Raw genomic sequence first — 20,090 nt, 5'->3', positions numbered from 1 at the left:
CACTTAAAAATAAAAGTTTGAAGAACTGGCCCTGGGTCAGACAAGAGAGGTTAAGGGGACTCTTTCTAGCCCCCCAATCAGATGGATTTTAAAAATAAATATTTGAGGAGCTGCTTTTATGTGAAATGCGGGATGAAGAGAATTATTTCTGTCTACCTTTGTCAACATCTTTTTAAAGAACAGATTTATTTTAAAAATAAAAGTTTGAGGGAACTGGCCCTGGGTGAGACACTAGGGTTAAAGGTTAAGGGGGGCTAGCCCCCCTCCCATATACCCTACTCAAGTTGATTTTAAGAAGAAAAATTGGAGAAACTCTATATGAAATCGATGGTGAACAGGAATGTTTCTGTTCAACACTCTAAAATACCAGATTTTTTTTTTTTTTAATTTGAGGAACTGCCTCCTTATGACTTGGGAAGGTCTTAAGGGGATTTTTTTTTCTCACCCTCCCCCCAAAAAAATCTGATTTTTTTTTTTCATTAAAAGTATGAAGGACCTAGCCCATAACAAGACAAGGATTACTGGATCCACCCTACATCTTCCACAGATGATTGATTTTTTACAATAAAAATTGAAGATTTTACATATATGAGATAAGAGAAATCTTTCTTTATGCCTTTTAAGAGAAAAATACATAAGGATACTTTTTAAAACATACAAGCACTGGAAATTAAGAGTAAACAGGTGTCTTTTCTCTGTCCCTACCTTAAAAGATCAAAAAAGTTTTTCTAATGTTTAAAGACTTGAATCGATAGGAGATAGGAGAAGTTACAGAATTTTTTTTTTCCCTGCACTCCCAAAGCTATTATTTTTTGAATGTCAGGAGACTAAGGAACTATACAGGAAGACGCTTTCTCTCCCTGAAGAAGGAAAATATGGAAATGTAACCCTACAGAGGAGGCAGAGGATTAAGAGACGCAACCCTTCCCAAATACACAGATGAAGTTAAAAGGGATCTTCCAACCGTCCTCTCCTCCATGAAAAGTTGGAGTCATTAAAAATAAAAAGTGGCCATTTCCCTCCCAGCCAGCCTGGCAAGTATCTTCCTGGCAGAGATTTGCCATCCTCTGCCAAGGCTGCTGTAGGGCAGACACTGAGGGGGGCAGGGCAGCCTGTGAAGTTTGGCAGAACTGGGCTCCCATGAGCCCCGGACATATGTGATGGCCAGGCAGCCCCCTGCCCGCCTGCCCCTCATTCGCCATGTGGTTGAGGCCTTGCTACCCAGACAGATGCTCCAGGTTTGATGTGTCTCTGGCTCCATCCCCGTGTGAAGATCTCTGGGCACCTGCCTCAAGCCTAAGCTGCCTCCTCTGCCTAGCAGAACCAGGCCAAACTTTAGACCCTGGAGTAGAAAGGAATGGGACCCAAAGAACATGAAGTGTCAGTCACCACGGCTCAAAGCTGTAGGGTGCCAAAGGAAAAAACAAATTCTGCCCTCTCAATCAGGAAAACATGATGCATAAGCATTCACTGAGCACCTACTATGTGCCAGTCATGTTGCGCCTAATAAGGCAGACACACCATCGGGAAGAGGATGGCTTGCAGCTGGTCTTCTCAAACTCAGACAAGCAAATCACCGGGAGGGCCTGTTGAAACAGATATATTGGGCCCCACTCAAGTTTCTGATTCAATCAGTCGGGAGTAGGAACCAAGAATTTGCATTTCTACCAAGTTCCTAGGGGATGCCGATGCTGTTGGTCTAAGGACCGCATTTTTGAAACTCTGGCAAAGTGGTGCCAACAGAGAAATGCACAGGTGCAGGACAGAGAAGGGCTCAAACCAGCCAGGCTGAGGCAGGGGGATGGAGGGGGTCAGCAAAGATTCCAGGAGAAATTAACATCCTGCTGGAAGGGTGGGTAGAAGCATCCTTCCTCTCCGGATCTTAATCAGATGGCATTGTCTCTTTAGGTCAAGGATTCTTAAGACCTTGGATAGCTTTGGGGATCCGTAACTAAGCAATTTTATGTATTAAGCACATTTATGTCTTTATGTGCTTTGGGGGGGACAAAATCTCTGTTCTTCACCAATTTCTCAAAAGGGTCAGTGACCCCAACCTTGAATGATCTGTAAACCTAGAATGATTTCCAGGTAGAAATGCCTGGAAAATCCTCATGGGTCTTTCTCAGCCTTCTCCTTCTGGAATCAGTGCAAGCCCTTTCTGCTTCTCTACTACCCCCAGACCACAGGAACTGGGCTTCCTCTCCCATTAGCACATCCAGACAGAGAGCCCATAGTGCACTGAACACCACCTAGAGAGGCATATCCTCAACTGGGGTACCAGGTCTGGAGGGGCTGCCCCTTCTTCACTCTGTCTCTGCTGGGCCATGAAGGGTATGCTAAGAACGTGAAGATTGAGCCTGATGCCTTCCTGACAAAACCCAGTTTCTAAATGAACACACAGTTTTCCCAACCCTTAGTGGAAACTACATGATTTATCCTTGCTCTGAAGGTTAATTAAGGGTAGACTCACCACAAGCAGTGATGGAACAGGTGCCATGATATCACAGAGAAGGAATGGCATGAATATTGGTCATAGCTGCTGAAAAACAGACACATACATTAGTTGGCAACAGTCCAGTGGGATCTCCAAAGGCTTACCCATCCTTAAGGGTCCGTCATTCAATTAAAATCATGTGTTCCTCAATTTCTGAACACTTCTGACCCCATCCATGCCCAGCCCACTTCCTCCAGAATCAGCATTGCCACACCAACACCTATACAGCATAATTATTCAAAGCCCAGGCTATGGAGTCAACTGCCTGAATTCTGAGCCAGGCTCTGGCCTTCACATGCTACATGATCTTGAGCAGACAACTCAGCCTCTCCTGGCCTCCAATTCCCCATCTTTCAAATGGTGTTGACAACAGTACCTGCCTCATGGGGGCGCTCTGAGGATGAAATGAGATGAGACATGTAAAGTCTTTAGAAAGTGCCTGGTATAAAGACAGCACCCCATACGCTTCTGACATTGGAATCACACAGACATGCTTCCCACTTGTGCCACCAACCAGCTCTGTGGTCCTGGGCTCGTGGCTTCATCTCTAAATCTTAGTTTCCAGCTCTATAAAATGGGGGTCCCCAAACTTAAACCAGTCTTATCAACACTCTTTTAGTTGTAACCAGTAGTAATGAAATAATGCTAAACTTAAGAAGGGGGTGGGGGGATTATCTTATTAAGTTAGGAGATAGATCATGGTACCCAAGGGCAGGAAATGAAATGAAGCCCGAAAAGGATTGGAGCCAGGAATTAACTCAAAAGTCATCAGGGACTGGGCTTGCTTTCTCCCTCACTCTGGGCCACAGATCTCTCATCCCTAATTCTTTCTCTCTGTCTCTCTCTCTCCCTCCCCTCCTCCCCACCTCTCTCCAGGTGGGTACTTGTGGCTTCTCCGAGCCCACAGTCAAAATGGCCACCCCACAGTCAACTAGGTGCCAATAGGTGCTGACTGGTATCTCTGTGCTCCAACCCACATTCTCAGGGCAGAGAATGCGATTGGCTCAGACACGACCAGGAACCAAGCATCTATGCCCAAAAGGAGCAGGCTCACATAATGCCCATAAACTTCTGGGACCCATCCCTGAGGGAAGAGCGTGTGGAGGGTGAGCAGACCCCTCGAATGTTGATCTTCTCAGAGGGCTGTGAGGATTTGCTGAGATCAGGAGTGTAACGGTGCCCAGCTCAGGGCCCGACAGGCAGAGACACTCAGAAGGTACGCTTCCTCCTGCTGGAGTCTGGAGACATTTGGGAAAACCAGGGGTTGAGGATAGTGAGATTTTGTCAGGTGTCAAGTTTTTGTCATGAGCAGCTGAGGGGAACAAGGGAACGGGAATTTTCCCAGACATGACCTTTGGGTCCCAAACAGAACCTGATGCTTGACTAAAATTTTGTGGATAGATTTTGGTGGAAAAGATGATTTTAGAGTGAAACAGTAGGTTCTCAGGTGCGTAGAACAGAAGGAAGGCAGGGACTTCACGAAATGGTGTCTTCTTCCCCAAAGCCTAAACTATGAAGGAAGTGCTCTTTTGTAACAGCCCAGCCAGGGAGACCGGGCTCCCTGAGTCTCTACTCTACTCAGTGGGAGAGAACCACACAATCCAGTCGTACAAAATCTCTTAGCAATGTATCAAACAAGATGGTTGCCTTATCTTACTTGAACTGCTACTTCTCTGGAATGGGCAAGGAAGGTACAATCAGCCCCATTTTATTTTCCTAAATTTTATTTATTTTTTAAGTATGCTTCATGCTCAGCTCAGAGCCCATTGCAGGGCTTGAATTCAAGACCCTGAGGTCAAGACCTGAGCTGAGATCAAGAGTCGGACACTTGGGGCACCTGGGTGGCTCAGTCGGTTAAGTGTCCAACTTTGGCTCAGGTCATGATATCATGGTTTGTGAGTTCGAACCCCACATTGGGCTCTGTGTTGACAGCTCAGAGCCTGGAGCTTGCTTCGGATTCTGTGTCTCCCTCTCTCTCTGCTCTCCCCCACTCGCCCTCTGTGTGTTTGTCTCTCTCTCTCAAAAATAAACAAACACACACACACACACACACACACACACAGTCAGATACTTAACCAACTGAGCCACCCACGGCCCCACCCCCATTTTAAAGATGAGAAATTTGAGTCTCCAGTCCTTGGCCAAATCAGCCAGTGGCAACCCGGTCCGATTCTCATGCAGTGCTCTCCCCATTGTGCTCCCGCTGCCCTCTTTGGAAGTTTCTGGTGAATGGGATCAAAATCAACGGATTCTTTAAGCCATCTTGCTTCGGCTCTGGAAGTTTCCTCTCTTCCTTCCTTTCATACCTCTCTCACCCGTCCCTCAAGTTGAGAAGCTGTGGCAGCCATCTGCTTTCTCAAGAGAGGTCCTTGCAAACCATGGTGAAGCCTCCGGAGAGGTGGGTATTTGAGGCCTTGGCAATCCCCCAGGGTGGTGAGTCCAGGAGGGAAAGTCAGAAAGAAGGAGGACCCGGGACAGGAGACCAGTGAATCAAAAGAAAGAGAGATCATGCTGATGGCTCAGACCAAGAATCAGAATCGGGGCCAAATATGAGTGTTCCGACCCTGGATTCAATACCAAATGTTTATTATGTATCTACCATGTCCCGGCATGTTTCATACACCTGTTCCACGGAGCCTGCCCTCCCACAAAGCCTAGAGGTAGTCTAGCATCCTAGGGAAGATGTCGCCTCATCCCTGCAGTCAGACCTGTAGGAATCCCTGCCCTACACTCACCAGATTGTGACCTTCGCCACCATAAAAGCTTCAGTTTCTTCATCTGCAAAATGGGTAAAATAGGGTACCTCACATGGAGGGTTATTTAAAGGATTAACTCACGTTATGCACTAACCGCATGGTCGTTTTCTTGTTACTCGTCCCAGCCCATTTCCACTCTAACATACATAAGGAAATGCAGGCACGAGGCGGGAGGGAGGGCAGAGTCACCCTACGTGAGCTTATTGGTTATCCAGCTGAGAAGAGAACAAAGTCCGTTTTGGAGGCAGCTGTCCCAAGGACAACAGGCTATGGCCCCGAATATGGTATCAATCCTGATTTCAGCTTGCTGGATCTCAGAATGGAGCAAGACCCAGCGGAGGGAAGGAAGGGGGAGGAATGAAGACGGCAGAAGGCGGTTCATCTTGTTTTCTCCTAATGCCAGTTGGGGACCCCCAAAGGAGGCTTTAATCTGTCCTTTCTGCCATTAGGGGATTAGCGGACAGTGACAGTCAGGCTCTGGACTCAGATCACAGCGGGCTCAAATCCCAGCTCAGTTCCTTTCCAGCCGTGTGAGCCTTGGTGCCTCACACGACTATCTCTGAGCCTCCGTTTCCCTTTCTGGCAAATGGGAGTAACAAGAGATACACACACGCTTTCTATGAAGATTAGGAGAAAACAATGAATGCCGGCACACGGTAGGTGTCCTAGATGTTAGTGGTGATGACTCATCACGACAAGACCTCAATGGCTTGGATCTGCACAAATGTCCAGTGGGTGGGACGCGTCTGAAGTGACAGCTCAGCCATGACACCATTCAGTTCTGCTCCTCAGCTCCGTTAACAGACGAGGAGAGTGAGGCACGGAAGGTAAGTGGAATGTACTTTTACCAGTAAGTGGACAAACGGACGTGATGTACCTCCTGATGTGAGACACCGGGAAGAACCAACAGTGCTTCCGTCGAATTCCTGCCAAAAATGCATAACCCAAACCTAATCATGAGGAAACGTCGGACAAACCCAGATCAAGGGACATTCTGCAGAACAACTGGCCTGTGTTTTTCAATAATGTCCATGTTCTGAAAGACAAAGAAAGGCTGAGAGACTGTTTCAAATTAAGGGAGCCTACGGAAATATGACAACTAAATGCAAAGAGTGATCTGGAATTGGACCCCAGGGCAGAGTGAAAAACATTGCTACAAAGGACATTGTGGGGACAACTGGTGAAATCTGAATATGGTAGGATATTAGATAGTAATATTTGTGTTAAATTTCTGGGTTGGTAAATGTTCTATGATTGCATAAGAGGATGTTCTTGCCCTTGAGAAGTACACAGTTTTGTTGTAAGGGACATGATGTCCACAACTCTCATGGTTCAAGAAAACAAATTTTATATCTATGTATCTATGTATCTTTGTATCTATGTATCTATCATCTATCTACCTTATCTATCTACCATCAAAATAAAAAACTAAGAAAAGTCATACAGTGGGGCACCTGGGTGGCTCAGTCGGTTGAGCGTCCGACTTCGTCTCCGGTCATGATCTCACGGTTCGTGGGTTCGAGGCTGCATCGGGCTCTCTGCTATCAGCTCAGAGACTGCTTCGGATCTTCTGTCTCCCTATCTCTCTGCCCCTCCCCCACTCGCTCTCTCTCTCAGAAACAAACATTTAAAAAAAAAAGAAAGAAAGAAAAGTCATATATCTGAAATGTTTGAAAAAGCCAGAAGCCTACACCGAAATTACTTTCACCAGAACGAACTCTTTTTCATTGTATATTTGACAACAAAATTTCGCTCATTGATCACTGGTTTGTCCACATCAAAATCTGCCGATTACTTTTTTTCTAACAACATGAGTTTTCTTTTGTGACCACTATTCCTACAGGTCCAATTTTCCCAGGCAAATTTTGTGACCTAAATTTTGTCAGCCAGACTTAGGATCTTCCATCAGTTGTTAGTCAATAGCAACTTTTACCACGTGCAGCATCAATCTTGGTCAGTTTTTTTCCCGTTGCTTATTTCTACTAAGTGAAAATTTTTCCAACGTTTGCGATTTTCAGTGTTATCGAAAAGATTTAATTCTGCAAACAGCTTTTTTTCCTCTGAATATTAGTTTTACTCTGTGTGGTTTAGTGGGATTCTCAACCTTGGCTAGGCATCTGATCACCTGTGGGGCTCGTGAACAAGACAGGTTTCCCAGCCTCTAACTCCAGCAACCCCAAGATTCTGAATCAATAGGTCTGGGATGGGACCCAGATATCTGTATTTTTAACTGGCCCCCACCTCCCACGTTTTTAGCAGTCAGTGGCCCATCGCTTTATCGCGGGGCCCCGCTTACCTTGTATTATCGGTAGTCCAATAATTAAACTCTCTGGGCCTGGCTAACCTCATTTCATAATCCCATTACCCTAACTTGACTGTGAGGCTCTTGAGGAGAGGGAACAGGCTGACGGTTTCTGAATGGCCCGCCTAGCCCATTACTTGTCAGGTTAGGCAGCAAAAACATTAACTGAATTATTGCTGCCTCAACCCAAACCTTGAATATCAGCAACAAGAAAAGGAACTTCTTTTTCTTACTGTAGTAAATGTATATAACATAAAATTTACCATTTCAACCATTTTTAAGTGTGCAGTTCAGTGACATTAAGTGCATTCTCATTGTTGTGTAACCATCACTCACCGCTGTTCATCTCCAGAATTTCTCATCTTCCCAAACTGCAATTCGGTACCCTTAAACACTCTCTCCCCACCCCTTGACTTTCCCCCAGCCGCAGATGAACCATCACTCAACTTTCGGTCTCTGTAACTTCACAATTCTAGTTACTGCATACAAGTGGCATCATACTGTATTTGTCCTTTTGTGTCTGACTTATGTAGCAGGTGTCAGAACTGCATTTCTTTTTCAGGCTGGATAATATTCCATTGTATGGATGTACCATTCTCATTTATCTGTTCACAGTTTAGTGGACATTTGGGTGGTTTCTACTTTTGTGCTGTTGTGAATAATGCTGCTATGAACGTGGGTATATCATATATCTGTTCAAGTCCTTGCTTTCCTGTCTTCTGGATGTACATCCAGAAGAGGAATCATTATATTGCCACTCTACATTAATTTTTTGAGGAACCACCATAATAGTTTCTACAGCAGCTAACAAGAAACATTTTTAAAGCTGCTTTATTAAAGGTAGAACAATGATTAATCCTTTCTGATGTTTATTCCAAGTCTATTGAGAAACAAAATCCATATATCTAGCTTTAGCAACTGCAAAGGATCATGGGATGCTACATTTCCCCTTTCGTTCTGTGGTAGACTGATTCCAGGAAAAGCCTCAACTCTGCACACCTCTCTGCGCCTATCCCTCTCTGTCATGTGACTTTGCAGTTCGTCTCACCCAAAACCTGAGGTCTATTTTCTGATCCCTTGAGTCTGGATCTGATTACGTGACTTGCTCTGGCCAATGGGATGTTAGCAGATTTCACGTACGTGGGGGCCTGAAAAGTGTTTAAGAACTGAGTTTGCATTTGTTCTTACACTTTTGCCTTCCCCATGAGAATATGCCCAAGGTAGCCTGCTGGAAGAATAGGAGAGAACGGTCACCCCATCTGACCACCGAGATGTATGAGTTCCAAGCCTACCACTAGCCACCACCACCTCCCAGAATGTGAGAGAGCTCACAGGAGATTAGCAGAGTCATCCAGAGTGAACCCCCATCAGCCCACAGACTCATGAGCTCAATATATGCATATGGTTTTATCTCATGGAGTTTTGGGGCATTTTGTTACACGGCAGTATTGTGGCAACAGGTAACTGATACATCTCCCCTCCTCCTCTGTTAACCTGCTGCAGGTTCTGCATCATCAAAGGGTGATGAAATGACTGCGTTCCCTGACTTCACAGAACTAACATGAGAGGTAAATGCCAGAATTGGAAGGTCTAGCATCTGACAGTTACAATCTAAAGGCTGATTTCTCTTCCCTCTTGAAGATTACCCTCCTCTAGTTTATTGGGAAAGAGAGCCATAGAGAGCATCTCTTCTCCATTGCCCCTCATTCTAGTGATGGGATCTCAATGTTCCTTGGAGAACAAGATTTCTGCCCTGCTTAATCTATGTATTCTGGGTAGAGTTGCTCTATTCAGCCCTGAGTACCATCAACAAATGACCCAGGCCTGGCCAATCAATGTATGCCATCCCCTTGGCCCCGCATTGATTCGGGGATGGTCACATGGTAGGCCAAGCCAATGAGATTCAGTCGCAAGAATGTCAAAGCAAAGTTTCCTTTCCCACTGAGATTACTGAGAGGGTATGGGTTAAGTCTAGAGGAACTGACAAATAGCATGCGGAAAAAGCTTGCCTAAATATAGCTAACACAGAGAAAAGCAAAATCCAGAGATGGGAAAAAAACAGAGCCTGATGACACAGTTAGAACACCTAGATCCAGCCATGCCTGAAGCTGTATTCCTTTGAATTTTTGGTTACATGAGTCAATAATATTCTTGTTTTATTTAGTTAATTTGAGAATGGACTCTGTCCCTTGTCACTGAAAAAAAAAAAAAAAAAGATTTTTCTTGCATTTCTCCTGGATCACCTCCCTGACTTCATTGATCCCGATCACCATGGGCTCCTCCACGGTGCTCTTAGCCCCACTGCTGTGAAGAGCCACTGGGCTTATCACTGCTGGTCACCACCTGAGACTCCAGGAAAAGTCTACCCAGTAGAGTGATATTTCTTCCAAACAGGCTCCAGGAGCAGGGAGAATTAAGGCAGGTCTGGGCTGACCTGGCATCCTCCTTTGCCCTGAACAGCTCTGATTTATGCCTGTTGTCCCAGCATGATTACTAATAGCACTCCCTTGCTGTTGATAGTGTCATCGTTTGGATAATAAATTATAGGGTTCCCTTTAGCAGGTCACACTTCTTTTTTATTGTGTCGTGCCTTTATTCTCCACTGCCCCCCACATAAAGCTGAACAGTAGTTTCAGACTTTACCAAAAGCTTGAAATCATAGCACAGGAGGTGTGGCAGAATCCAAAGATGGCTACAATATCTGCCATCCCAGTGCTCTTCTACAATGTGACCTCGCCTCTCCCCTTCACGAGCTGCAATCTAATTCTCCTCCCGTTGGATTTGGGCTTGTGACTGCTTCATCTAGTAGATCACGGTACAAGCGATGTTGAGTTGCTGCTTAGACTGAAGCACAGAAGACAGAGTAGCTTCCGTCTTCTTCATGAGATCGCTTCTACTTGGAGCCCTGAGCCATCATGTAAGTAGTCCAGCTTCCCTGGGACTGCCACGTTGCGAAGAAACTAAGCCACACTGAGAGGCCATGCATAGCCACTCTAGCAGGCGGCCAGGTAGACAGGCTCGAAGATAGCACCCGCCTCTTGGTGTTCGCACCCTTGCATAATCCCTCCCCCTGGAGTAAGGGTGAGACTTGCTTCTAATCAGAATACCGATTAGGGGATGGGCTCCAGAAACGGCTTTGTTACAGAAGACTGTAGCTTCTGTCTGTCTGGAGGACTCTCCACGTTGCTGGCTTCGATGAGCCACGTTGCCGTGTTAGGGAATTTCATGTGGCAAAAAACTGAGGACAGCCTTCAGCCAACAGCCTTCAGCCAACAGCCACTTAGGAACCTTAGCCCTCAGTCCAACAACCCAGAAAGAATGGAGTCCTGCCAACAGCCTTGCGAGTGAACTTGGAAGTGGATCCTTCCCCAGTTGAGCCTTCACTGAGACGCCAGCCCTCGCTCGCAGCCTCACGAGAGACGCAAAAGCAAATCCCTGACCCACAACAATTATGAGATGATAAATGCATGTTGAGAATTGCCTCCCCGTGCGGCAAAGTTTTAATTCCAGTAATTTGAAGTGGAAATCCTTCCCAGCCTCTTAAACAGCGGATAGCATCATTCCTGCCTCCTCTCCTGAAATCTCACATCAAGCACTGCCCCAGGCCTAGTAAGAACAACTAACTGAGCCGAACATATATTTGCACAATAGAGTTTTCCAAAGGAAATCAGTTGTTTTCCAGATTTTGGATACCTGTTGAGTGTGCATTCGGTTCTTTAGAAGTCATTATCTGACTGTATGAAATGAGAAACAGCCGGCTATGATCCAAATGTATCCTTCTACCAAAAGACAAAGGTAATCCCTGAAGTCCCCCAGGACTCACTAGCCTGTGGGGATACACGAGGTCACACTTTATTTATTTATTTAACAAATACTTTCCTAGGGCTTGTAATGAGCTATTCTAAGTGCACTGAAACCATCGGGCCTCCGTGACAACCTGATGAGGTGGATGCTATTTATTATCCTCTCTGTTTTACACATGAGGAAACCGAGGCACGAAGAGGTAAAGTAACTTGCCGAGGAACATAGAGCTTCTCAGCGCATCTGGGCTTTGGGCTCAGAAACCTGACTGCAGAGCCTGCACTTGTATTTACTTTGCTATCCTGAATCTCCCTGAGTCTGATCCCCCACCTGCATGGCGGAAGCATTTGAAACTCCACAGTAAGGTTCCTTCCTTCCTCTGTCAGTTTCCAGAGGCCTTGGGAGGTGGTGCAAGTGGGCTCAGTGTTCCTTTGGATCCTGTCCCAGGAGGCCCAGTCTGCCAGTAGCTTAACCTCTCAGCTATCAGTTACCACGACACTACATCACAAGTGGCCCACGACTTCAAATAATAGGCATGAATTTAGTACACAAGTCTGCGGGTCAGCAGAACGGTTCTGATCTTGGCTGGGCTTGTTCATATGGCTGGTGTTGGCTGCCTCTTACCTGATCTGTGTTTGGCCACGGCTGGGACAACCCAGGCCACACGACGCCGGTCTACCCATTTCTCATCCTCCGGCAGGCCAGCCTGGGGCACGTTCATTTGGCAACACCAGGGTAGAAGAGCAGATAAGCCCAAGGGTGCAAGCACATTTCCAGCTTCTGTTTAAATCCCAGGCTGAACATCTTGTTGGTAGGAGTAAGTCCTGCCCCGAGTCCAAGCAGGAGAATACGGCACCGTTGTGTGGCACAAGGCCTGGGGACAGGGAAGGATAAAGAACTGGTCATTAAGGCAATCAGTGTACCACCCTCGGCACCGATTTTCTTTCTTCTCCAAAAACGTCAGAACAGAATTAAATTTCAAACTAAAAAACCATTTCGATGAAGCTGCCCAAGACTCCATAAATTAAAGTTGTGCTCTGAGAGGCAGTGAAGAAGGGATCCAAACCAGGGGCAACGTGCACAAATGGTTTCTTTATGAAGGGAAAACAGCGGCGTTCCTCTGTATCAATAGGAAATGAAACCGAGAATTCAGAACTCAGCCAGGGGGGCCCACATTCTAGTGGCAAAGTGGCAGTCGGCAGGGTAGGCATTGTGCGGGCCTGGTGTCTGAGCACTAATGTGAGCACAAAAGTCACATCAGAGCAGGCCTACAGCAAAATTGACTCAGTTAGCAGCTTCTTAGCATATCAATGTCTTATTTTGTTTCTCAGGCAGAAAGCTCAAATATTGGCTTGCCTGATTCAAAATTGGCCCGTAGGCCACCCCAGTTTTTTCCAAGAGAGTATAAATGAATGTATACTTGATTCCCATTCCTGGAAAGCAGAAGCTGTCATTTTCTGGGCTCACACAGCCTGCACAGAGCCTGGTTATAATTATTTCTCTGAGATACGGAGGAGCTCTTGTTAGACAGCCGCACTGGTCTCCAAACCTACCATTCCATGGCCCCTTTCTTCTACTGTAAGAGTGCCCCGGAAATATCAACCTCCCTGAGGTGGCAAAGGTCAAGGTCTGTGGACAAATATCAACTGATGCTGTTTTGGAAACATCCGAGGAGACTCAATGGACAGTAAAACTTACCAAAAAGAACAGACCTAAAGAGGCTGGCACATTCCATGTTCCGTTACAGAGACATCAGGACTTTTGCAATGGCCCTAAGATGGGTTTAATGGTGGAAAGCAGATCGTACCCAGCAGGTCCCCCTTCCCAGACTGCAACCCTATGAATCTGTTCTGGATACACTGTTTGCCATACGCCCCGGGTGTTTTTCACACATCACCTCAAGTGATTCTTAAAGAGCGGTACACATCCCTATTTTGCAGATGAGGAAACAGAGGCACAAAGCTTCAGTACGTCGCCCAAGTCACACAGGATGTTAGTGTTGAGGCACTGTGACTTGAGAACCAGCCCTCGTAGACATGACCCTACGAAAGCTGTCATTCAGTACCATTCAGATACCATCAAGCCTGTGCCTTCAAATTAAGAGGGATACAATTTCCAAGTAGTTGATGCAGAGTTTTATGAAAATCCATTTCTAGGTTCTTAACTGCCATATGCATTACTTCCTTGCATGGACAACTTTGGGTCGGGGGCAGGGAGGAGAGGGCACCGAACGGAGGGACGTTTCCAAATATTGGGGAACGGAAGTTCCCTTGAATAGGACACCACAACCCTTCTCCCATCCATCTCATTAAGAGACAAACTCTAGGGGCACCCGGGTAGCTCAGTCGATTACACGTCTGACTCTTGGTTTCAGCTCAGGTCATGATCTCACGGTTTCATGAGTTCAAGCCCCGCACTGGGCTCTGCACTGACAGCGTGGAGGCTGCTTGGGATCCTCTCTCTCCCTCTTTCTCTGTCCCTCTCCCACTCACACTGTCTCTGTCTCTCTCAAAATAAATAAATAAACTTAAAAAAAAATTTTTTTTAAAGAGAGACAAACTTCTATTACTTTTACCTTTTATGTTTAACAATTATAGAAATTTTGATCGACAGTATCCTAAAATTAATCCAGAAACATGCTTATTAACCCATAGTGCCTTAGGATCACTGGAAATAGAAGTATTTTTAAATTTCCACCTATAATGATATTTTCGATTTAGAGACTATTCTGAGATGATCTGTATGAGACAAGCAGAAAAATATATCACATTCCTGTAAAATTCTGTGGGGAAGTGGAATGGAAAAAGTGATTTAAAGGAGAAAAAGGAACATTGCAATATTTCTAGCTGTGAAGAGTCTGTTCTTCTATTTTTTTTAATGGATGACAGTGGGTATAAAATCACTACTTTAAACACTAATATTTACAATATGCAGGACATTACATCCTTTACAACTATTTAAAACCGTGAGAACAAATTTTTTATTTATATGATTATGTGAATTTTCAGAATTCTTCTGGAGGTATATGAGAAAGAAAGAAAGAAAGAAAGAAAGAAAGAAAGAAAGAAAGAAAGAAAGAAAGGAAAAAAGGAAGGACGGAAGGAAGGAAGGAAGAAGCAAAGTCCTCTGATCTTGCCCAAGATGAGGCATTTGTAATCCAGAGAGTAACAAGGATTTACCCAAGTTCACACGGAAGAACAGCACCTGAGCTAGGACCAAAAGTAAAGCCTCAGGACCCCCAATACCTCCCCTTTTCCTTATCCATGCTGACTTACTGCGCCATTCAGAGCCCCGGCAGGTCCCAGAACATGAAAGCAATGAAAGGCAGGAAAAGTTGATCAGGTGTCTATTTACAGAGGTGAGGGCAGGGCCAAGGGAAAGCCACAGGGGCTGGCGAAGGGCCAAGGACTAGCAAAGGTGCAAAGCCATTTCCACCCCTGGACTGGAGGAGCAAAGAGCAAGAGACCTTACCTGGACCCTGTGAGGCCTGTAGCTGGAGGAGAAGGCTACCAAGGGGAGGAGCATGTCTTAAGCAGAACGGGATCTCGGGCACACCACAGCTAGCAGGGAGAGAGCTGGGGGAACAAATGCAACGATCTCTCTTCTCCTGCATGGCTTTCCTGCTGGATCCTCTCGTTGGTCGAATCTATCAGAAACCAGAGGGCAAGGGAACTGGTTGACACATTTCTTAGAGGTCAACCTCCTAGGCACAGAGCAAAACAGAGGAGGGCAGAGTGTGGGTCTGGAGGGGCAACCAGAAAACGTTCACAACGCTTTCCATTTTGAACTTGACATTTGTATTTGAACAAAAAGATTAGGCTTTCCAGTCAAGGTAAGCCGCAGCAAAATAAAGAGATCTGTCCCCAGAAGATTCCAAAAGCCTATATTTATGAGGCAGGAGGAATTTCAGGGACGTTTAGAAGAATTTATATTTTTCATTTTGTAAATATGATACACAACAGATATCTACTTATTTTAGTATAATAATTTTTTTTGGCATCTCTCTTCATTGGAAACTGATCTTTATTTCTCTAACAATTGCTTTGTTAAATCCCCATTCATGGATGCTTTCATAGACTGCTACTAGCTCCAACTAAAACCTGGGAGTTGAGGGAAAGTCCCTGAGAAAAGTAATGCAAGTGGACATTTTAAATAGAATTATATCATTAAAGATAACAATGTAAATTATTAACAGTCGTCTATTAAAGACAGATTAATCCCGCTATAATCAGATTGAAAGAATGCATGCAATTGCCATAATCCAAAATGCTATAAATTTAAATCACCTTTCATAGGCAACCTGTAGAAAGAGCAGCGCCATCTAGGGGCAAGGAGCTTCAATAACCTAATGCCCTTTGACCTGTGTTTTTCCCTGTTTTCAAATAAGGCCATCAAAGGAGGTGTAGTGGAGGGACGCCTGGGTGGCTCAGCGTCTGTCTGACTCTTTTTTTTTTTTTTTTTTTTTTTCAACGTTTATTTATTTTTGGGACAGAGAGAGACAGAGCATGAACGGGCGAGGGGCAGACAGAGAGGGAGACACAGAATCGGAAACAGGCTCCAGGCTCTGAGCCATCAGCCCAGAGCCCGACGCGGGGCTCAAACTCACGGACTGCAAGATCGTGACCTGGCTGACGTCGGATGCTTAACCGACTACGCCACCCAGGCGCCCCATGTCTGACTCTTGATTTTGGCTCAGGTCGGGCTCAGGTTATGCTCAAGTCATGATCTCACAGTCAGTTCATGAGATTGAGCCCCACATGGAGGTCTGCACTGACAGTGTGGAACCTGCTTGGGTTTCTCTCCTCTCTCTGCCCCTCCGCTGCTCACACACACATGCGTGTGCGCTCTTTCTCTTTCTCTCTCTCTCTCTGTCTCAAAATAAATAAACATCTTTTTTTTTTTTTTTTTTTTTTTAAAAGAGGACGTGTTGGAGCACCTGGGTGGATCAGTTGGTTAAACACCCACTTCAGCTCAGGTCATGATCTCACTGTTAGGGGGTTTGAGCTTAACCACCTGAGCCACCCAGGCACCCCTGGATCAGTTAACAGGTTTAAAACTATGGCTACAAATTTAGGGTTTTTGCCACAACTACATAAAGAGATGAAGAAATACATATATTTGAAGAAATGATAGCAGTAAACTCCAAATTTGAGGAAAATATTAACCTAGACATCCTAGAGACTAAATGAACCCCCAGTAGAATAAATACAAAAGAGCCATACCTGGACATGTCATAGTCAAACTGCAGAAAGATGAAGACAAAAGAAACATCTTGAGAGTAGTGAGAAAAATGAATTGGCACAGACAGGAAAGCATCAATACCTTCAATTACTGACTTTCCATGTGAAATAATGGAGACTAGAAGGACATATGAAAAGCACTGAAAAAAAAAAAAACACAAAACAAAACTGTCAACCAAGAATGCTATGTTAAACAAAACGATCTTTCAAAAATGAAAGCTAAACAAAGACATTCCCAGATTAAAAAAAAAAAAAAAACATGGCCAAAAGAATTCATGACTATCAGATTGCCTTACCAGATACTATAAAAAGTTCTTTGGGCCCAAAGGACTTCATACCAGAGGGCAATCTGAATCTACAGGAAGAAATGAAAACTACCAGAAAAGATAAATATGTAATAAGAGTCGAAATAAGAGAGATAATATAAGAATCCATTTTTTCTTATTCTCTTAATGTTTTAAAAAGACACAAAATTGTATAAAACAATACAAACACTGTATTATTAAGTATATAATATATATATGACAATAAGAGCATAAAGGAAAAAGTAGGAATAGAGCAAAGTTTCTGTATTTCATCAAAATTAAGTTCATATTAATTTTAAGTACACTTTGATAAGTTAACATGTATATTATATTCCTAAAGCAACCAAAAGAAAATAACTATAAAAATAAGAGTTCAAGGGGCGCCTGGGTGGCGCAGTCGGTTAAGCGTCCGACTTCCGCCAGGTCACGATCTCGCGGTCCGTGAGTTCGAGCCCCGTGTCGGGCTCTGGGCTGATGGCTCAGAGCCTGGAGCCTGTTTCCGATTCTGTGTCTCCCTCTCTCTCTGCCCCTCGCCCGTTCATGCCCTGTCTCTCTCTGTCCCAAAAATAAATAAACGTTGAAAAAAAAAAAAAAAAGAGTTCAAATAGCGCACGGAAATATTTAATACAAGATACGAACTAAAGGAGAAACAGAAGAACAAAAAAGATAAGAGATCCATAGAAAGCAGAACAGCAAACATAAATGTAAATGGTACAGTCACTTCAGTTAAAGGAAGAGATTGTCAGATCATGATCCAACTACATGGTTTCTAAAAGAGACATACAAAAATATGACATGCACACAGTAACCAAAAGAGAGCTGGAGTGGTTATATTAATATTATAAAAGTAGACTTCAAGATAACAAGAAGTACTAGAGACAAAGAGGGACATTTCATAATAATATAAGGGCAAATACATTAGGAAAATGCAACAGTTTTATATGTACCTTGTAACACAGCCTCATAATACATGGCACAAAACTGACTGAATTGAAAGGAAAAACAGACAGTTCAGCAACAATAGTGGGAGAATTCAATACCATGCAAGGCCCAATCCATTCACTTGGAAACCTTTACCCCAGCCCCATCTCCTAACTACCATGACCCCCCCAAACCAGTCTCCTTCCATTGCCCCTCTCAAGTCATTTTATATACCACTTGGGAACCTCCCTCAATTTCTCCAGAAAGCTTCACTATGTGAGTAATAAACCTTTTCCTGCCCTTGCTGGTGCATGTGTGGCATCATCAGATTCAAATGCAAAAATCCTCAATGAAATATGAGCAAAGTGAATTCAGCAGCACTGTCAAAGTATTAAATACCATGACTTAAGTGGGTCTTATTTCAGAAATGCAAGGTTGGTGGGGCGCCTGGGTGGCATAGTTGGTTAAGCGTCCAACACTTGATCTCAGCTCTCAGGTCAGGATCTCATGGTTTGTGAGTTTGAGCCCCATATCAGACTCTGCGTTGATGGCACAGAGCCTGCTTGGGATTCTGTCTCTTCTTCCCTCTGCCCTTCCCCCACTCATGCACACACACACACACACACTCTCTCTCTCTCTCTCTCTCTCTCTCTTTCTTAAAATAAACAAATAAACTTAAAAAAAATGTAAGGTTGGTTCGACACACAGAGGTCAATCAATGTGAAGCATCTTATTAATAGAATAAAAAGAAAACAAACACACAACCATCTCCATAGACGGAGAAAAATCACTTGACAAAAATCTAACAACTGTTCATGATAAAAACCCAACAAACTAGGAAGAGAGAGCCATCTACAAAAAACCCGCTGCTAACATCTTACATAATGGTGAAAGACTGAATGCTTTATCCTTAAAATCGGGAACAAGGGAAGGATATCTACTTCCTCACAACTCTTCAGCATTGTACAGGAAGTTTCCACCAAGTGCAATAAGGCAAAAACAACAACAAACAAAAGCAACAACAACACAACATACAAACTGAAAAGGAAAAAATAAAATCACAAGTGACACAATCCTTTATGTATACAATCCCAAGGAATCTACAAAAGAGCTACAACAGCTAAGAAACAAGTTGAGAGAAGTCACAGGATACAAGTTCAGTGTGTAAACAATTATACTTCCATATACTAGAAATGAACCATCCAATTAAGTGATTCCATTCACAGTGAAAAAGAATAAAATACTTAGTGATAAATTTAACAAAAGAAGTGTTAGACATGGAGACTACAAACTATAAAACATTTCTGAGCTGGGTACTTGGGTGGCTCAGTTGCTTAAGCATCTGACTCTTGATTTTGGTTCAGGTCATGATCTCATGGTTCATGGGATCAAATCCTGTGTCAGACTCCATGCTGACAGCGCAGAACCTATTTGGAATTCTCTCTCCCTCTCTCTTTGTCCCTCCCCTGCTTACTCTCTCTCTCTCAAAATAAGAAAATAAACATTAAAAAAAAAAAAACATTTCTGAGAGGAATTCAAAAAAGGGCTAAAATTGGGAAATATCCAATGTTCATGGATTGGGAAACTCAACATTGTCATCAATTCTCCCCAAATTGATCTGTAAATCCATTCTCTTTTTGAGGAACTTGCCTAATCCCTTTGAGCCTCTTTCCTCATCTGCAAAATGGACACAATAATCACTTCTTCACAAAGTAGTCATGCGTATTAAATGAGATAATGTATGTCAGGTGATTAGCATAGTATCTGGCATAGAATAGGAGCTCAATTAAATGGGAGGGGAAAGACAGGGATATCCAGATGGTACTTCTGATGGAGGTCTGAGCTATTTTAAGGAGTGGTCTGCATTTCTGCTTCAATTTTTATCACAACTTTTGCTTTTGCTAAACTTTATCAGATGATTTTCATTTCCCATTTCACAGAGCCCATCGTAATCTGTACAACCAAGTTGAAGGTACACCGATTGGCTAAGAAATTCATGTCTTATTGAAAGATATTATCTCAGACCACTTTTTGGTTGACATCCAGGAAACTTTTTTTTTTTTTTAATTTTTTTTTTTTCAACGTTTATTTATTTTTGGGACAGAGAGAGACAGAGCATGAACGGGGGAGGGGCAGAGAGAGAGAGGGAGACACAGAATCAGAAACAGGCTCCAGGCTCTGAGCCACCAGCCCAGAGCCCGATGCGGGGCTCGAACTCACGGACCGCGAGATCGTGACCTGGCTGAAGTCGGACGCTTAACCAACTGCGCC

This window comes from Herpailurus yagouaroundi, unplaced genomic scaffold, assembly GCF_014898765.1.
Source record: "Herpailurus yagouaroundi ecotype Mexico unplaced genomic scaffold, PumYag 160, whole genome shotgun sequence".
NCBI lineage: Eukaryota > Metazoa > Chordata > Mammalia > Carnivora > Felidae > Herpailurus > Herpailurus yagouaroundi.
The sequence above is the reverse complement of the archived record's forward strand: the minus strand, read 5'-3'. Positions refer to the sequence as shown.